General features: G+C 32.4%; 1 pseudogene; it reads left to right on the top strand.

Annotated features, from left to right (window-relative positions):
- The first annotated feature begins 833 nt into the window (after nt 1-833).
- On the top strand, nt 834-6,170 carry LOC138857851 (NADH-ubiquinone oxidoreductase chain 2-like; annotated as a pseudogene).
- The last annotated feature ends 14,867 nt before the right edge of the window (nt 6,171-21,037 follow it).

Raw genomic sequence — 21,037 nt, 5'->3', positions numbered from 1 at the left:
CAATAATTTATAAATATAAATAACAAAAAAAAATATAAATAATAATTGAAATAATTATTAAATAAGATAATAAAAAAAAATTAGATTAATTAATAGGTATTTAATTAATATAACAGTTTTATCTAGGATTTTTTTTTTTTTATAATAATAAATTTATAAAATATTAAAATTATTTTAAAATATATTAACTTATTTATTTATATTTAATAAATTTTAAATTTTTATTTATATAATATTAAAAATAAATAAATGATATACCAAGTTAAGATTAATAGATATATATATACATATAAATATTTAGTTAATTAATAGATATCTATTATCATATAAAACAAAGCCTTAAGATTCATAGATGTATAACAATTATATCAATTTATTAGTATATAATATAATCTAACATTATAAACATTTTTATAGATTAATGATAAAAATAAATGTATTATATTCATCTTTCTATTTATATGAAGTTGGTCTTTTAATTCTCGGAAATGTCTATATTGGAATTTTAAATTATCTAGTTAACTTTTTAATTTAATTTTTAAGCTACTTTTTTTATTTATGTAAATCAAAAAAATTTTATAATTAATTAAATAATGTATACATTTTAAAATTAAGTATAGAAAAAAAAAAAAAAATCCTAAGGAAATCACCCTATTTCAAATGAAATAAGTTAATTTCATTCAATGAATTGCCTGATAAAAGGGTTACCTTGATAGGGTAAATTATGTAATAACATTACATTCATTATATTTAATAGAATTAAACTATTCCTAAAAGTATCAACAACTTTTGTGCATCATACACTAAAATATAAACTTAAAAAGATAAGCTAATTAAGCTACTGGGCTCATACCCCACTTATAAAGGTTCCAACCCTTTTCTTTTTAATTTTTAATAATTCAGCTAAAATTATATTTTTCTTTATCCTAATAACAGGAACTATAATTACCATCTCGTCTAATTCTTGACCAGGTGCTTGAATAGGATTAGAAATCAATTTATTATCATTTATCCCCCTAATAAATAATAATAACTTGATATCTACAGAAGCCTCATTAAAGTACTTTTTAACTCAAGCTATAGCCTCAGCTGTATTACTATTTGCTATCATAATAAGATACAATCACCCAATTATACAAGATAATACCATCTACGGTGACTTAATAATTACTTCATCATTATTGTTAAAAAGTGGTGCTGCACCTTTCCACTTCTGATTCCCTAATGTAATAGAAGGGCTCTCCTGAATAAGTGCACTCACTTTAATAACATGACAAAAAATTGCCCCCCTTATATTAATTTCTTACACTATACAAAGCAATTTTATTATCTTAGTAATTATTACTTCAACTATTACCGGTTCCTTAGGAGGGCTTAACCAAACCTCCCTAAGGAAATTAATGGCTTTTTCATCCATCAATCATTTAGGATGAATACTAGCAGCTATACAAGCAAATGAATCACTATGAATTATTTATTTCTCTTTTTACACATTCCTATCTTTCAGTCTAATCTTCATATTCAATAGCTTCAAAATATTTCATATTAATCAATTATTTAATTCATTTTTCAGTTCTAAAATTCTAAAATTCACCCTATTTTTAAATTTATTATCTTTAGGAGGACTACCGCCTTTTATCGGATTTTTACCTAAATGATTAGTTATTCAATTACTAGTGTTAAAAAATCAATACATCTTAATAACAATTATAACAGTAATAACATTAATCACATTATTTTTTTATTTACGATTATGCTTCGCAGCCTTTATACTTAATTATTACGAAAACAATTGACCTACTAATATAAAAATTAATTTTATCTCTTTCAAAATTATATTAACCCTATCTTTCATCTCCACTTTCAGTTTAATCCTAGTGTCTATAATTTATTTATTCTTATAAATTTTATAGCAAGGCTTTAAGTTAATCAAACTAATAGCCTTCAAAGCTATAAATATAAGTTTAATCTTTTAAGCCTTAGTAAAATTTTACTCCTTTAGAATTGCAGTCTAATATCATTATTGACTACAAGGCCATGATTAAAAAGAATAAATTCTTATAGATAGATTTACAGTCTATCGCCTAAACTTCAGCCATTTAATCGCGACAATGGCTATTTTCAACAAATCACAAAGATATTGGAACTTTATACTTCATTTTCGGGGCCTGAGCAGGAATAGTTGGCACATCCCTTAGAATTTTAGTTCGAGCAGAACTAGGTCATCCTGGAGCATTAATTGGAGATGATCAAATTTATAATGTAATTGTAACTGCTCACGCTTTCGTAATAATTTTTTTCATAGTTATACCTATTATAATCGGAGGGTTTGGAAATTGATTAGTCCCTTTAATATTAGGAGCACCAGATATAGCATTCCCCCGAATAAATAACATAAGATTCTGGTTATTACCCCCTTCTCTCACTCTATTGTTAGTCAGCAGCATAGTGGAAAACGGAGCCGGTACAGGTTGAACTGTATACCCACCATTATCATCTATTATTGCACATGGAGGAGCATCTGTCGATCTAGCCATCTTTTCACTCCATTTAGCAGGTATCTCCTCAATCTTAGGAGCTGTAAATTTTATCACAACAGTAATTAATATGCGATCAACAGGAATCACATTTGATCGACTGCCTTTGTTTGTTTGAGCAGTAGTACTAACAGCCCTACTACTTTTACTATCTCTACCTGTCTTAGCCGGTGCTATCACAATACTTTTAACAGATCGAAATCTAAATACTTCCTTTTTCGACCCAGCAGGTGGAGGAGACCCAATCCTTTACCAACATTTATTTTGATTTTTCGGACACCCAGAAGTATATATTCTAATTCTCCCTGGATTTGGTATAATCTCTCACATTATTAGTCAAGAATCAGGTAAAAAGGAAACCTTTGGATCTCTAGGAATAATCTACGCTATAATAGCAATTGGACTTCTAGGTTTTATTGTATGAGCTCACCATATATTTACAGTAGGAATAGATGTCGACACTCGAGCCTACTTTACTTCAGCTACAATAATCATTGCGGTACCTACAGGCATTAAAATTTTCAGTTGATTAGCTACTCTCCACGGCACACAATTAAATTATTCCCCAGCAATATTATGAGCCCTAGGATTTGTATTCTTATTTACAGTAGGAGGATTAACGGGAGTTGTACTTGCTAATTCTTCTGTAGACATTATTTTACACGATACATACTATGTAGTAGCCCATTTTCACTACGTATTATCTATAGGAGCAGTATTCGCAATTATAGCCGGATTTGTACACTGATACCCTCTATTCACCGGACTAAATCTAAATCCTAATTGATTAAAAAGTCAATTTATTATTATATTTATCGGTGTAAATTTAACATTCTTCCCTCAACATTTTTTAGGGTTAGCGGGAATACCACGCCGATACTCAGATTACCCAGACGCCTATACAACATGAAATGTAGTGTCCACAATTGGCTCATCTATTTCTTTACTAGGAATCTTATTTTTCTTATTTATTATTTGAGAAAGATTAGTAACACAACGGCAAGTAATTTACCCTATACAACTTAGTTCATCAATTGAATGACTTCAAAATACTCCTCCAGCCGAACATAGTTACTCAGAATTACCTCTTTTAACTAACTATCTAATATGGCAGATTAGTGCAATGGATTTAAGCTCCATATATAAAGTATTTTACTTTTATTAGAAACGAATGACAACATGAGCTGCCCTTGGCCTTCAAGATAGAGCCTCCCCTCTTATAGAACAACTTACCTTCTTCCATGATCACGCACTAATAATTCTAGTAATAATCCCAACATTAGTTGGCTACTTAATATTTATATTATTTTTCAACTCATATACAAACCGAAATCTCCTCCACGGACAAACCATTGAAATAATTTGAACAATCCTCCCAGCTATTGTACTCCTATTTATTGCTCTTCCATCTCTTCGACTACTTTATTTATTAGATGAAATTAATGAACCTTCAGTAACTCTTAAAGCTATCGGACATCAATGATACTGAAGCTATGAATATTCAGATTTTTTAAACGTTGAATTTGACTCTTATATAATTCCAACCAACGAATTATCCACAGATGGATTCCGTCTATTAGATGTTGACAACCGAGTAATTCTACCTATAAACTCACAAATTCGAATTTTAGTAACAGCCGCAGATGTTATTCATTCTTGAACAGTCCCTGCTCTAGGTGTAAAAGTAGATGGAACACCAGGACGATTAAACCAAACAAACTTCCTAATAAACCGGCCTGGTTTATTTTACGGCCAATGTTCAGAAATTTGCGGAGCTAATCACAGATTTATACCTATTGTAATCGAAAGACTCCCTGTTAATCATTTCATTAAATGAGTAACTAATAGAGCTAACTCATAACTTTCATTAGATGACTGAAAGCAAGTATTGGTCTCTTAAACCACCTAATAGTAAATTAGCGCTTACTTCTAATGAAAAAATTAGTTAAAAAATAACATTAGTATGTCAAACTAAAATTATTAAATTATTTAATATTTTTTAATCCCACAAATAGCCCCTATAGGTTGATTAAGCTTATTTATTGTCTTTTCAATTACCTTTATTTTATTTAGCATAATAAATTATTACTCCGTAATCCCCCAAACACCTAAATCACAAATTTCAAATAAGTATTCAACAACTTCTTTAAATTGAAAATGATAACTAATCTATTCTCCGTATTCGACCCATCCTCAAGCATCTTCAATCTCTCTATAAATTGAATAAGAACATTTTTAGGATTAATATTAATCCCTTCCGCCTATTGATTAATACCCTCCCGATGACATATCTTCTGAAACTCAATTCTACTAACCTTACATAAAGAATTCAAGACTCTTTTAGGCCCCTCAGGACATTCAGGTTCAACTTTCATTTTTGTCTCTCTATTTTCACTAATTTTATTTAATAATTTTATAGGATTATTCCCTTACATTTTTACTAGAACAAGCCATCTTACATTAACTCTTACACTAGCTCTACCCCTATGGCTATGTTTTATATTATATGGATGAATTAACCATACCCAACATATATTTGCACACTTAGTACCCCAAGGAACTCCAGCAGTACTTATACCATTTATAGTCTGTATTGAAACTATTAGTAACATTATCCGCCCTGGAACCTTAGCTGTTCGATTAGCAGCCAACATAATTGCAGGACACCTACTCCTCACTCTATTAGGTAACACTGGGCCTTCACTTTCCTACATAATTATATCATTTTTATTAATAGGTCAAATTGCTCTTCTAGTACTAGAATCAGCTGTTGCTATTATTCAATCATATGTATTTGCAGTATTAAGAACACTATACTCTAGCGAAGTAAATTAATGTCAACACACTCAAATCACCCATTCCATTTAGTAGATTACAGCCCCTGACCTTTAACAGGAGCAATTGGAGCTATAACATCCGTATCAGGATTAGTAAAATGATTCCATCAATATGACATTTCACTCTTTGTATTAGGCAATATAATTACCATTTTAACAGTATACCAATGATGACGAGATGTTTCTCGAGAAGGAACCTTTCAAGGCCTACACACTCTACCCGTAACCTTAGGACTTCGATGAGGAATAATCCTATTCATTTTATCAGAAGTATTGTTCTTTGTATCTTTTTTCTGAGCTTTTTTTCATAGAAGACTATCTCCAGCTATCGAATTAGGAGCTATATGGCCTCCAGCAGGAATTCAACCATTCAATCCATTCCAAATTCCTTTACTAAATACAGCAATCCTTTTATCTTCAGGAGTCACAGTGACTTGAGCTCACCACAGACTAATAGAAGGTAATCATTCACAAGCTACACAAGGATTATTTTTTACAGTACTATTAGGAATTTATTTTACTATTTTACAAGCATACGAATACATTGAAGCCCCATTTACTATCGCAGACTCAGTTTATGGGTCTACCTTTTTCATAGCAACAGGATTCCACGGAATTCACGTATTAATCGGAACTTCATTCCTACTTGTATGCCTAATCCGCCATTTAAATAATCATTTTTCAAAAACCCACCATTTTGGATTCGAAGCAGCTGCATGATACTGACATTTTGTTGATATTGTTTGACTATTCCTATATATCTCAATTTACTGATGAGGAGGCTAATTTATAATTATCTATATAGTATATAAGTATATTTGACTTCCAATCATAAGGCCTACTAATTAGTAGTATAGATAATCTTTTCAATTGCTATTATAACATCAATTTTAATTATTATCGCAAGAGTAGTAATAATATTAGCATCTATTTTATCAAAAAAGGCTCTTACAGATCGTGAAAAATGTTCTCCATTTGAATGTGGATTCGACCCAAAATCATCCTCTCGATTACCTTTTTCACTTCGATTCTTTCTAATCACTATCATTTTCTTAATTTTTGATGTAGAAATTGCTCTTATTTTACCTATAATTTTAATTATCTCCACTTCAAATATAATTGTGTGAACAACAACAAGAGTTGTATTTATCATTATTCTAATTATCGGCCTATATCACGAATGAAACCAAGGTATACTAAATTGATCAAACTAGGGTTGTAGTTAATTATAACAGTTGATTTGCATTCAAAAAGTATTGAAATATTCAATCTACCTTAAACCAAGAATATGAAGCGATTTATTGCAATTAGTTTAAAAAAGCTATTCATAACTCTGCGCCGCGCTATATTTTCTGTGCGCCTGGTAAACCACATTTGGTTTTCATATAGAATTCCTATCGCAAATGCGCGATATGAATGAAATTGAATTTGAATGTCTTCAGTAAAATTGAAGAATCAGCAAAATTTCAATTTTACAATTTGTATCACTGAAAATCCTACCATCCCCCTCGCGTTTGTATGTTGCCCACAAGCTGCTTCCTCACAACATTTGCTAAAAATTAGAAATTGAAGAATTTGTCTGATGTTCACTTCAAAAAGGAGAATTGGCAACATGACCTCTTAGCGAGTTTAAATAATATTTATATTTTTGCATATTATGCACTATTTATGGCATTAAATTTAAAAATTTATATAAAATTGCCATTCATATGAAATCATTAACTACTTCTATATATTCTAAGCACACTGCATATAGTACTTTTATATGTTTACTTATTATCATTATTTCATAGTTTGTCGATTTAGCCCATTTTATCCAAATACGACGCTATGAAAATGCAACCCAATCGGTAATCGCAATATTTCAAAAGAGCATAAGTCAACTTTCAATAGCAAACCACTGCAAAAAGGACAAACGAGACAACATAGCCGATCGACATTGTCGTAAAATTGTCGATTCAAACAAGTTTTGTCAACTCCGCGACGATGCGCAAAGTTCGGCATCAATATGTATGCGAGCTCATATGTATATATGTATGTTTTTCGACAAAATCGTCATTTGGTTACTTTCAACAACACAATGTCTGCGCGAACTCGCCGTTATTTCGTTGGCTTGCCACTATACACAGAGGCGTTCTAACTGAAGACTCTTAGTATATTATTATGTTGCTTATTTTGTATTGAAAAATACTGATGCATTTATGAATTATTTTCGTAATATAATATATATTATATATATATATATATAAATACACATATATTCATACCTATAATCGTTTTTAAACTAAATTCGATAAATAAAATATATATCTGAAATAATTATGTGGCAGTGCGCCCCAATCCCTCCTTGCCTGCGATCGTTCAACTCGCAAAAAGCAAAAAGTGTGGACAAAAGTCATTGCTTGTGCGGGGCAAGAAAAAGCAAGCATCAGCGTACGTGTATTTAATGTATGTGTGATTATCACATTTGTGTAAATACGCATAATAAGGAAATATTCAATAAACCTAAACATATGAACATATTATATTTTCCTGATATATTTTAATTATCTCAGAAAGTAAAATATGCTATTAAAGAAATTGAATTATGATATGCTTAGACTCCAATTAATAAAATAAAAAAATTAAATAAAATTCGTTTTAGGATTCGAACGTATAGGCTCGTATTCGGATTGAGCTTAACCCCTTCCCGCTTACGACCTAAGCCACCACAAAAGTGGAAACGTGGCCGCTTTGCCACCGTTTTATTATTATCATTTGTTTAATAAGTATATTGCTTACGCAACGCACATACATAAGTTAGAAAACTAGCTTATTAAATGTTTATTTTATTATGAATTCTGGGGTTTTTACCGGTAATACAGATTTTTAATTCAGAAGGCTTTTCATAATTATAAATTTGTCATATCATAGAAATTGAAAACATAAATCTAAATAGGTATGCGCAACGTTTTTTCATATAGGAATATTCGTTGTGTCTATTTATAGCATTTCGCATATTGTGTGGTGTATTTTTCTTTTTCGAAGTTATACTTTTCGATGTTCCCTCTTGTGGAATTACAAATTAGTACTCAAAAAGTTTTCATTTAACATTTGCTCCTTCTCTACTCTTCAACATTCTCTGGCTGTATATACATTTTGCTTATAGCAGAGAATGTAAATGAATAGAGAAGGAGCAAATGTTAGCTGTTCTAAAATGTTATGTACTTATATCAGAGAATGTTAATGAATAGAGAAGGAGCAAATGTTAGCTGTACTAAAATGTTAAGTTCGAAAATAAAATGTCACCACACCTATCAGGGTACGCAACGAACTACACCACTCTATAAGCAAAATGTATATACATACATATGCACAGATGTTCATTGGTATGCGCATAAACAAAAATTGAAATAATAAAAACGAAAGTAATTGACTTCCGACAAGAAAATATAAATAATGAGGGAAATAATATGAAAATAGAATTCAAATATCAATTCATAAAAAAGGGTTATAAAAATAAAAAAGGACTATATAATATATGATTGGATTTGAACTTAGGTAAAACATTTCATTACAATAAGGAAATGTGCCATACAAGCAGCACCACAGATAATATTCGAACTACTTTGTCTAATCTGTGAATTGAAACAGCTATTGTTGTTTACTTGCTTCAATGTTTATATGTCTATATGTGAATATTCTTGAAATTGCCTTCCTCCAAATTTCGCATGTCCAAATATATTTGCATATATGTACATATGTATGTCCCTCAAAATGTCTTTCGCAAAAAATCAAACATTCGCGCAAGTGACAAAAAAACGTAGACGCACCATCATCGGCCAATAATATTCAAGCGAACTCGCGGCATATTTTCTAAGTATTTTATATTACAACGACAATAAATTCATTCATAAGAAACGTGCGTCTGCTTCAAAGTAAAGTGCGCTCGCTCATAACTCTGCGCCGCGCTATTTTTTCTGTGCGCCACATTTGGTTTTCATATAGAATTTCTACGCATATGCGAATCAAGTTTATAAAATGAATGAAATTGAGTAAAACGAGAAAAATTCAATTTTACAATTTGACAGCCACCACTAAAAATCCTACCATCCCCCTCGCATTTGTATGTCCACAAGCTGCTTCCTCACAACCTTTGCTAAAAATCAGAAATTGAAGAATTTGTCTGACGGTTCCCTTCAGAAAGGAGAATTGGCAACATGACCTATTAGCTAATTTAAATAATATTTATATTTTTGCATATTATGCACTATATATGGCATTAAATTTAAAAATTTATATAAAATTGCCATTCATAAGAAATCTTTAACTACTTGTATATATTCTATGCACACTGCATATAGTACTTTTATATGTTTACTTATTATCATTGTTTCATAGTTTTTCGATTTAGCCCATTTTATCCAAATACGACGCTATGAAAATGCAGCCCAATTGGTAATCGGAATATTTCAAAAGAGCAAAAGTCAACTTTCAATAGCAAATCACTGCAAAACGGACAAACGAGACAACATAGCCGACCGTCATTGTCGCAAAATTGTCGATTCAAACAAATTTTGTCAACTCCGCGACGATTCACACAATTTGGTGCCAATATGTATGCGAGCTGATATATGTATGTATTTATGTATATACATATGTATGTTTGTGGACAAAATCGTCATTTGGTTTTTTTCAACAACACAATGTCTGCGCGAACTCGCCTTTATTTGGTTGGCTTGCCACCATACACAGAGGCGTTCTAACTGAGGACTCTTAGTATATTATTATGTTGCTTAATTTCTATTGAAAAATGCTGATGCATTTATGAATTATTTTCGTAATATAATATATATTATATATATATATACATAAATACACATAAATTCATACCTATAATCGTTTTTAAACTAAATTCGATAAATAAAATATATACATATATCAAATAATTATGTGGCAGTGCGCCTCAATCCCTCCTTGCCTGCGATCGTTCAACTCGCAAAAAGCAAAAAGTGTGGACAAAAGTCATTGCTTGTGCGGGGCAAGAAAAAGCAAGCATCAGCGTACGTGTATTTAAGAATGTATGTGTGATTATCACATTTGTGTAAATTCGCATAATATTCAATAAACCTAAACATATGAACATATTTTCCTGATATATTTTATTTATATCAGGAAGTAAAATATGCTATTAAAGAAATTGAATTATGATATGCTTAGATTCCAATTAATAAAATAAAAAATTAAATAAAATTTCAGTTGCATGAGTTTTAGGATTCGAACGTATAAATTCGTATTCGGATTGTGCTTAACCCCTTCCCGCTTACGACCTCAGCCGCCACAAAAGTGGAAACTCGGCCGCTTAGCCACCGTTTCATTGTTATCCTTTTCGCATATTGTGTGGTGTATTTTTCTTTTTCGATGTTCCCTCATCTGGAATTACAAATTAGTACTCAAAAATATTTCATTTAACATTTGCTCCTATATATCCTCTATTAGTTTACGTTCTCTGTCACGACTAAATTTAGAACATTATTTTTCTCTTGGGCTATTGGTCCATCACATTTTGAATGCAATGCTTTAGGAAATTTTCTTTGTCCAATAAATGAACAAGATTTTTTCATTATCGCCACAATCATATTCAGTGGGTGCGTTGCTATATAGTTTCCCGACTATTCTCCAAGTTATCAAAAGTAACACCACAGATGTTTAAATTTGGGACATGTTCAGTGTTGACAGCAGAGAAAATTTATCTTCAAAATGAAGATCTTTTTATAAAAAATATCATCAAAATCTTAAAGTAAAGATATTAAAACGAAATCAAAATTTTATCAAAAATAAGAAGATATCGAGTTTTGAGGACCCTCATTACATTTGGTCGGCAAAAGATTTTTTTAAATGCTCTTAAGATCTCTTCATTTAAAATAGTTGATCCCATTTATTTTAGTGATAATACTTATATTTTAACACATAAGCCTGAAGAATATCTAATATTTGTTTTATTATATACATACCATATGTGTATAAAGAGATACTGAATATAATATGTGTAAGGTGTACCTATAGTTAAAAATGTGAATGATCTCAAGTGAAGTAAAAAATATAAAAAAATGTAACATAAAAAAATTAAAATTGAATTAATAACGTGAACGGATATTTCTTTTGTTTGTTAAAAAATATATTTTATTTTTTCCTCACTCTACCAGAGAATGTAAATGAGTAGAGAAGGAGCAAATGTTAAATGAAAACTTTTTGAGTACTAATTTGTAATTCCACATGAAGGAACATCGAAAAATATAACTTCGAAAAAGAAAAATACACCACACAATATGCGAAATGCTATAAATAGACACAACGAATATTCCTATATGAAAAATCGTTGCGCATACCTATTTAGATTTATGTTTTCAATTTCTATGATATGACAAATTTATAATTATGAAAAACCTTTTGAATTAAAAATCTGTATTACCGGTAAAAACCCCAGAATTCATAATAAAATAAACATTTAATAAGCTAGTTTTCTAACTTATGTATGTGCGTTGCGTAAGCAATATACTTATTAAACAAATGATAATAATAAAACGGTGGCTAAGCGGCCACGTTTCCACTTTTGTGGTGGCTTAGGTCGTAAGCGCGAAGGAGTTAAGCTCATTCCGAATACGAGCATATACGTTCGAATCGTAAAATACATAAAATTGAAATTGTATTTAATTTTTTTATTTTATTAATTGGAATCTAAGCATATCATAATTCAATTACTTTAATAGCATTTTTTACTTCCTGATATAATTAAAATATATCAGGAGAATATGTTCATATGTTTGGGTTTATTGCATATTCCTTTATTTATGCGTATTTACACAAATGTGATAATCACACATACATTCATGAGTACACGTACGCTGATGCTTGCTTCTTCTTGCCCCGCACAAGCAATGACTTTTGTCCACACTTTTTGCTTTTTGCGAGTTGAACGATCGCAGGCAAGGAGGGATTGGGGCGCACTGCCACATAATTATTTCAGATATATATTTTATTTATCGAATTTAGTTTAAAAACGATTATAGGTATGCGTTTATGTGTATTTATATATATATATAATATATATTATAGTACGAAAATAATTCATAAATGCATCAGTATTTTTCAATACAAATTAAGCAACATAATAATATACTAAGAGTCCTCAGTTAGAACGCCTCTGTGTATAGTGGCAAGCCAACGAAATAACGGCGAGTTCGCGCAGACATTGTGTTGTTGAAAGTAACCAAATGACGACAAACATACATATATACATATGAGCTCGCATACATATTGACGCCGAATTTTGCGCATCGTGGCGGAGTTGACAAAATTTGTTTCAATCGACAATTTTACGACAATGTCGATCGGCTATGTTGTCTCGTTTGTCCTTTTTGCAGGGCTTTCCTGTTGAAAATTGACTTATGCTCTTTTGAAATATTGCGATTACCGATTGGGCTGCATTTTCATAGCGTCGTATTTGGATAAATGGGCTAAATCGACAAACTATGAAATAATGATAATAAATAAACATATAAAAGTACTATATGGACTGTGCTTAGAATATATAGAAGTAGTTAATGATTTCATATGAATGGAAATTTAATATAAATTTTGTAATTTAATGCCATAAATAGTGCATAATATGCAAAAATATAAATATTATTTAAATTCGCTAAGAGGTCATGTTGCCAATTCTCCTTTTTGAAGTGAACATCAGACAAATTCTTCAATTTCTGATTTTTAGCAAATGTTGTGAGGAAGCAGCTTGTGGGCAACATACAAACGCGAGGGGGATGGTAGGATTTTCAGTGATACAAATTGTAAAATTGAAATTTTGCTGATTCTTCAATTTTACTGAAGACATTCAAATTCAATTTCATTCATTTTTATTTTCGCGCATTTGCGGTAGGAATTCTATATGAAAACCAAATGTGGTTTACCAGGCGCACAGAAAAAATAGCGCGGCGCAGAGTTATGAACGAACTCACTTTGCTTTGAAGCAGCGCACGTTCCTTATGAATGAATTTGTTGTCGTTGTAATATGAAATACTTAGAAAATATGCCGCGAGTTCGCTTGAATATTATTGGCCGATGATGGTGCGTCTACGTTTTTTTGTCACTTGCGCGAATGTTTGATTTTTTGCGAAAGACATATTGAGGGACATACATATGTACATATGTGTACATATATGCAAATATATTTGGACATGCGAATTAAGGAAGGCAATTTCAAGAATATTCACATATAGACACATAAACATTGAAGCAAGTAAACAACAATAGCTGTTTGAGTTCACAGATTAGACAAATATGTTCTAATATGATCTGTGGTGCTGCTTGTATAGCACACTTCCTTATTGCAATGAAATGTTTTGCCTAAGTTCAAATCCTATCATATTTTTATATATTATACTATTTTTTATTTTTATAACCCTTTTTTATGAAATGATATTTGAATTCTATTTTAATATTATTTCCCTGATTATTAATATTTTCCTGTCAGAAGTCAATTTCTTTCGTTTTTATTATTTAAAGTTTTGTTTATGCGCATATCAAAGAACATCTGTGCATATGTATGTGTATACATTTTGCTTATAGAGTGGTGTAGTTCGTTTCGTACCCTGATAGTTGTGGTGAAATTTTATTTTCCAACTGGCGCGTTTTCGATGTTCCTCCATCGTAATTAACATTTTAGTACTGCTAACATTTGCTCCTTCTCTACTCATTTACATTCTCTGACTCTACACAACTTCCCCCTCCCTTTAATTTTCGCTCTACCGATTCGAGTTGGATTTTTTCCAACGATCAGCGGATATACATAAATCGACTCAGCTCGTCATACTGATCATTTACATATGAATGTACTGTAAACGGTCTCCGACGTTTTCTTCTGAGTGTTACAAACCTCGTGGCAAACATAAAATACCCACTGAAGAGCCGCTGAGATTTCAGATTATACCGGAATATATGAATATAGGGATAACAAGGCTTTACAGTTAATAAGAAGACAGAAACATCTCATTCAAACTTTTATTTATCGATCAAATTAATAAAAAAAAACGGTTCTTTTGAAATCTGCTTACTATCATATTATATCCTATGATTAAATCCTATACTGTGACAAGCATGATCGAGAAAAATGTTGATTCTTGCTAAAGCGCTAAATAAAGGTAAAGTGCAAAATATTTTCAAAGCGATGCAAATATGTATGTATAAGCGAAAAGTCCTCCTATTTTTCGAGCAGCTGCGTTGTCACCATCTGATTTCATATCATGCAACTGCCATATAAATGAGAACAGTTTGTTTATGTCACTCACTGCGGCGAATAATCTCTTGATTCCACAGAAAACGCTGTCAAGTATGATTTTTATTGATATTTCATACGAGTGTTGCTGAAGATTCTACAGGAAATTTCCAGCTGCTTATACGGCATACGAGCCCTTCTACACTGGCCTTTATGAGTGACAAATATTTTCAGAAAGCTATGCAAACTTGTTTGTAAATTGAATGTTTCAATTCACTTTAAGGAGAGCCTTCAACCTGTTAGTTCACAAAATTGCTTTGGCGAAAGTATGGGCTCCTTGAAAACTCCGGGCCAGGGAGGAAACACCCCCACCGCCCCTTGCATTTAGTCGATGAAAATAATTCCATGTGAATACCAAAAAATACTGGCTAAAACCTCAACAACTGACTGTTGGGCTACAACATGTACGAAGTAAAAAGGCCACCAAGCGACACACATAGTATATTTTGCCGAAATGTTCAATAACAGATCGATCTATTAAATATTCTCATTATGAGATTTTAAAACGTTTTTCTCATTGGATTCCTACGAAATCACCAATTTTTTCCTTAAAGCCAAATTTTTCACCTTCTAACCCTAGTAGTAGTTTAAATCTTTAACCTCAACACCTTTCAACGTAAACCAACATCTGTTCCATTTATATACTAATATCAGCTAAATCTGTGAAATTTTGAACACAATCTCTCAGTGGGGTTTATAGTATAAGATGTTAAGGTCTCTCAATAAGTAATTACTAAGTTTTTAATGATGAATTACAGAATTATGCCCAAATAAAACTGATGAATTAGAAGTAACATAGTTTTCTCTCAGTTTTTTAGGTTATATAAATTTACCGAAACAAATGGAATCACCCTACTTTTAATTCGCACACTATATTCTTCCTCAAATACCTGCACTAAAGGACGTGAAGATGGAAGTAAGTATGGAAGGAAAAATTTACTTTCACTTTGGCACTTAATTGAATGGCATTTGTGTGGTAGAGCCTACCGCCTGACTAACGACCGCCACTTTTCGCTGCGCCTTTAGACTCATCACAAAATACCTTCTTTGGCAACAAAACAACAAAGCATTGTCGTTGGCGATAGGCTTTAGTGGTTTAGCGATATAATGAACGTGCAACAGCGTGAATTTGCAACACATTCGACTTTTAGTCGTTACGGTGGCATTATTGTCGGTAGCATCGCACTTGCCCCAAAGTAACTCAATGCCACCGCTTTAATGAAATTTGTTGCCTTATTTGCGTATTTGCAACCAGCCGCTCTCATTCTACGAAGGTAAGAACGGCTTTGTAAGCCCAGAGTTTGCGCGAACACCCCCTTTTCCCTCCGCTGTGGCTTGCTGTATCGAAATTTCGCAAAGAAAAGTGAGAAAATTTTGTGGCAACATCTTGTGCATTCGCTTACATGCCGCACCGTCGCACCGCGACTGCATTGCTTGTAAAATGACGTATTTGTTTTTGCTAATTGGATTAGTGTACAACAGCGAGCAAACGCTCAAAACATTCTTGCGTTAATGTGCAGCTTTGCTGAGGGAATCGTTGCGCGGGCGAGAGTACCACAAACTTTCCCGCTTACGAAGATTGAGTTCAAAATTCTACAACTCGCACTCAATACGCATCTAATGCGCCTATTGAGTAAACTTTCAATTGAATCAACCAACTCATCGACTCACACATCTAAAAATGTTCCGCAACATTAAATTTGCTACTCGCAAACAACCACGTACTCCCTATATACATACTTATATAAATGTTCATGTGTGTGGTTGTGTGCGGAGAAATAATATGAAAACTTGGCTTTTGCACCCACGTCATTGGCACTTTGTTTTAACGGTTTCCTTCGCATTTTCGGTTTATGCCGAATAGACTGTGAATATTTAGTAAAGACAACGCTGATTATGGAGAAGAGACAAAAAGCGCTCATTCGCAGAAATTACTAAATTACTTTTGATTATATTCCCGCCACCATTTGGGAAAGAACGTATGAAGAATCAGACTAATGCTCTGTGAAAGACTTATCTGCGTTGGGTTTCTATTACTAAGTAATACCAGAGAACTTAAAACAATTTGTTTTAAGTTCTCTGGTAATACTGTCTTTCCTCGTATCTATGTCTGAGGAGAGGAAAAAGGCGCAGAAGGTTAGATAAGAATAATGCCGCATGCAAATCGAAGCCCAATTTATGCAATTTATCGTTTTCATTATTTTCAAATATAATTATTTTTTGGACTGTTTCGTCCTTCAAACCTTCCAATGACTCTATATAATAGTCGCTGTTGAAAGTTTTGCCTTTTTGTCCTTTCAAGGTAGTACATATATGAAACTTATTCAGGCATACCCCAAAATGTAGACGTAACTCTAGCCCGCTCGGATGACAGTCGATTGGAGTCTGGAACGCTGTAGCCATGTTTCAGCCATTGTGACATTGTGATGCATAAATTCAATTTTATTAGGACAAGTTGTACATTTGTGAAGAGGTGATGTGATCATTATGGAGAAACTGGACACGTAGATGACAAGCCGGGAAGAGAGAGGAATCACGTGACCTCTAAAGGTGAGGGCAACGCTATTGTCGTCCTTTTTGAGAAGAAACCACTGCGTATAAGGGAAACTAAATAAATTTTGTTTAAAAAGGGATTTTATATACATATCTCTAAATACAATATGGAACACACTTGAGAGATCTGGTATCAAACGCAGCAGTACTGTAATAAAACTACTTTCAAAACCACATATTGAAAAAAGGTCCCATTGGGCGCAGGAAAATATCAACCATGATTGCAGCAATGTAATATTTACAAATGAGCCAACTGTTGTATTTTTCAACACCTTAAGACTGTTTGGCTAATAAAAGGAGAAACATTTATTAAAAGGAGTGTTAAGCATCCCGAAAAAGGTGCGTGTTTATGGATGCTTTTCTGCTCATGAATTTGCGGCTTTGAGGTGTCTCACAGAAAACTGAACGCCGTTAGAACGATAAAATTTTATTTCGGTGGTATATGCCCATTATTCGTTACATAACACTTTAAACCTACTCCATGTCTTATTTTAATTTCCTCTGGGAAAGTTTGTAGGAAGGCTTCTAGATGAGTGTACATTGAACCGAGAAAAAAATGTAAAATGCCTAATAATAATTATTATCATACTTCGTTAGTGAACCGAAAAAAAATTAAAAATTACTCCTAATTAGACAAACTAAAACAAAATCTGAAAGTGTTTTTGTGATAACAATGTTCAAACTTTTGCAAACATTAAACAAAAGTGCACTTTAAAACAATTTTGCTTTTCTAATACTGCGACAAACACCACAACACAGCTTATATGATAACAACTTCGAAATTCTACCGAGTTCATTGTTTCAGATCACTTTGATGCTGACAAAATCTAACAAATTGCTATTGCCGTTGTGTTAATGGGCAGCGGTACCGTTACATTCTATTTGTCGGCTGATTAAAGGCAACATAAGTTTGGAAGACATTTGGTGGGATTTCTCGTTATTAATTATCAAGTGAACATTTCGATTTGTTCCTTTGGTCCGTTTAGTTTCGCCACATTTTTGTTGCACTTTGCTCCTTGCAACAATTAAAAATACAGTTCGCAATTGTCGTTGACTATTTGTGGTTCTTACTTAAAAAATGTACATACATACATGTATGTATGTTTTAACGGGTGTGAAACGATAAGCAACGTTTTGTGCCTGCGAAGTCAATACAAGTTTTACTTCGTATTCGTGTGCGTAGATACCCACACATATGTATTTATATGTAAATATTTGTAACTGTTTTTGGCACCACTGGTGGCATTCAGAGAAATTGTAATGGATTTTAATGACTTTACGCCTTAGCTGGTGACATTTTCAAAGAGATAATGTTTTCAATGACTGAACTTTTGCTCCCACAATCAATATAAAGCAAATACATTAGGGGAATGAGTTTTTTAACAACGCATATGTTACTTATGTATGTTCATTCGATAGCAATAATACTCACTCAAAAAAAATCTTTCCGAATTCGCTCCCAGGTTGCGGAGCTACATACAGTGCGCATGGAGGTGAGATACTTTATATCTTCATAACAAGAAAAAACATTAACTTAAGCTATAATACCCTTCACAGATACAAAGATTCCTTACAATAACTTGATTATGATTTAATTTCGTGAAGAAACCTCGTCAAATAAAAAAGTTTTCCATGCAAGCTCTTGATTCCGATCGTTCAGTTTGTATGGCAGCTATATGAAATACAGGTCCGATATCGGCTATTCCGACAAATGAGCAGCTTCTTAGTGAGAAAAGGGCAAGTGCAAAATTTCAGATCGATAGCTTAAAAACTGAGAGACTAGTTGGATATATACAGACAGGCGGACAGACAGACGGGCGGACAGACAGACGGACATGGCTAAATCAACTCATGCTGATCATTTATGTATATATTTTATAGGGTCTCCGACGTTTCCTTCTGGGTGTTACAAACTTCGTGGCAAACTTAATATACCCTGGGTATAAATATAAGCAGTTATGTTCTATGGTTTTCCTTAGGATTTGCTCGCATGGTATATATATCGATCCAGCAGCGGTGCATTCCTCATTTCTGTCATTAAGAAGTCATGTCACATCGAGAAAATAGTTCAGGTACACCTGTCAAAGAGTATGTTCAATCTCTAGCGCTAGAACTTTACTTATATTATGAGTAGAGATCAAAACAAAATGGCAGATTGAAATTAAGCGCACGTTTAACTGATTCGGTGTTATTAGGGGAAGTGATAATTATAACTTAGATTTCCAAATATGTCGCAAAAAAAGGGTAGGTAAGTACAGATGAATTTCTATGTAAATCAAATTGTACTTATCTATTTCTCTAGATTTAGTATCCACATAAATCGTCCGGTTTCTCGGTAAGTTCTAAACAAAACTAATGTGTTGTCACCGTGAAAAGCTAAGAGCATACAACAAATATCCCAGGACCGGAAAAAACACGTCCACTTCACTCAAAAATTACACTGTATATAGCTAATATCAAAAGAATTACTCCGCAGCAAATAGCTTCTATGGTTTGTGAGATGTGTACCTTAAACTTACTAGGGGATGATGCTACTCCCACTTTTAGAAAATTTGTAGCCCATAGATGCTCATTTCTGAGATCCCCAGCACCAAATTACAATTTTATATCTTAGTTTGGAGCTTAATTATATATATATATAATTATTATGTAGTCAGACTATTGCTGCTATCCACCCATCTGTAATATAAACGTCCATGTAATATCAGCTTCCTTTGGGTGATATCTCAACTTTTATTCACTCGACTAGACTAGTGACCTTTGAAAATGATAAAAAAAAAGAAAAACTTCATAATAGGTTAAAACCCATCGGAAATAAAAGATAAAATGACAAACATTAAAGGGAAAATATTTTACGCGCTATCTGAGATCGGGAAAAGGAAGGGAAGGAGCGTGTTTGAATTTTTAAGATTTAAAAACGGTTTAACTCAGTTGTAGGTATGAAAATACTTACAGCTTTTGTTATCGACTTTTTCCACATAACCTCAAAAATTATGTGAAAAACTCAAATAACCAAGTTTTTGGGATTTTTAATTTTATCTTGTACATCTCTTTTTTTATTTCACGAGATTTGGTGTAGGCTTTCCTTATTATGCCCTGAACATAATATTTTTTTTTTTTTAATTAAAACATTAAGGAGGAAACTTTATTTTGACTTAAAATTGAAAAAAAAAACATATTTTTCAATCAAAAATTCTCGAGTCAAAATTTCAGACTTTTTAAAAAAGTCAGTAGGTCTTATATTTATTAAAATATTTTCTTTCTGATGGCATTAAAAAAATATCCATTACTATGGTAAGTTTTCAGGGCACAATAGACCCTAGGTCGCAGTGCATACCTCATTTTCAAATCTAATGGTAAGTTTTCTCATAAATGCAAAAAAGGCCCCACAGAGTATAAAACAGAACTCGAGGTACGACACTATAGGTATTAGAAACAAACACAATTTACCCATTGTCCAATTGATCCCACGACTCAATTTTCCAAAATTCGATTATAATGCTTTCTTTCCTCTCAACAATATAAAAACGTAAACTTTTTCTTTACCTATACACCCAATGATATTTACCAAATTCGGCACTAATAGTTTTTTGATCGCCACTTTGCAAGATCTTTAGGAGTTGGGCTTCGTGCTGACCCAACTTTCGTATCATTATACCCTGAATAGGGTATATTAAGTTTACCACGAATTTTGTAACACCCAGAATTAATAATAAGAGACCCTATAATATACAATATAATATAGCTATACATGATCAGCGTGACGAGCTGAGTTTATTTAGGCATGTCCGTCTATGCGT

The sequence above is a fragment of the Bactrocera oleae genome, chromosome 6, assembly GCF_042242935.1.
Source record: "Bactrocera oleae isolate idBacOlea1 chromosome 6, idBacOlea1, whole genome shotgun sequence".
Taxonomy (NCBI): Eukaryota; Metazoa; Arthropoda; class Insecta; order Diptera; family Tephritidae; genus Bactrocera; species Bactrocera oleae.
This window is presented reverse-complemented; position numbering and strand designations above follow the sequence as displayed.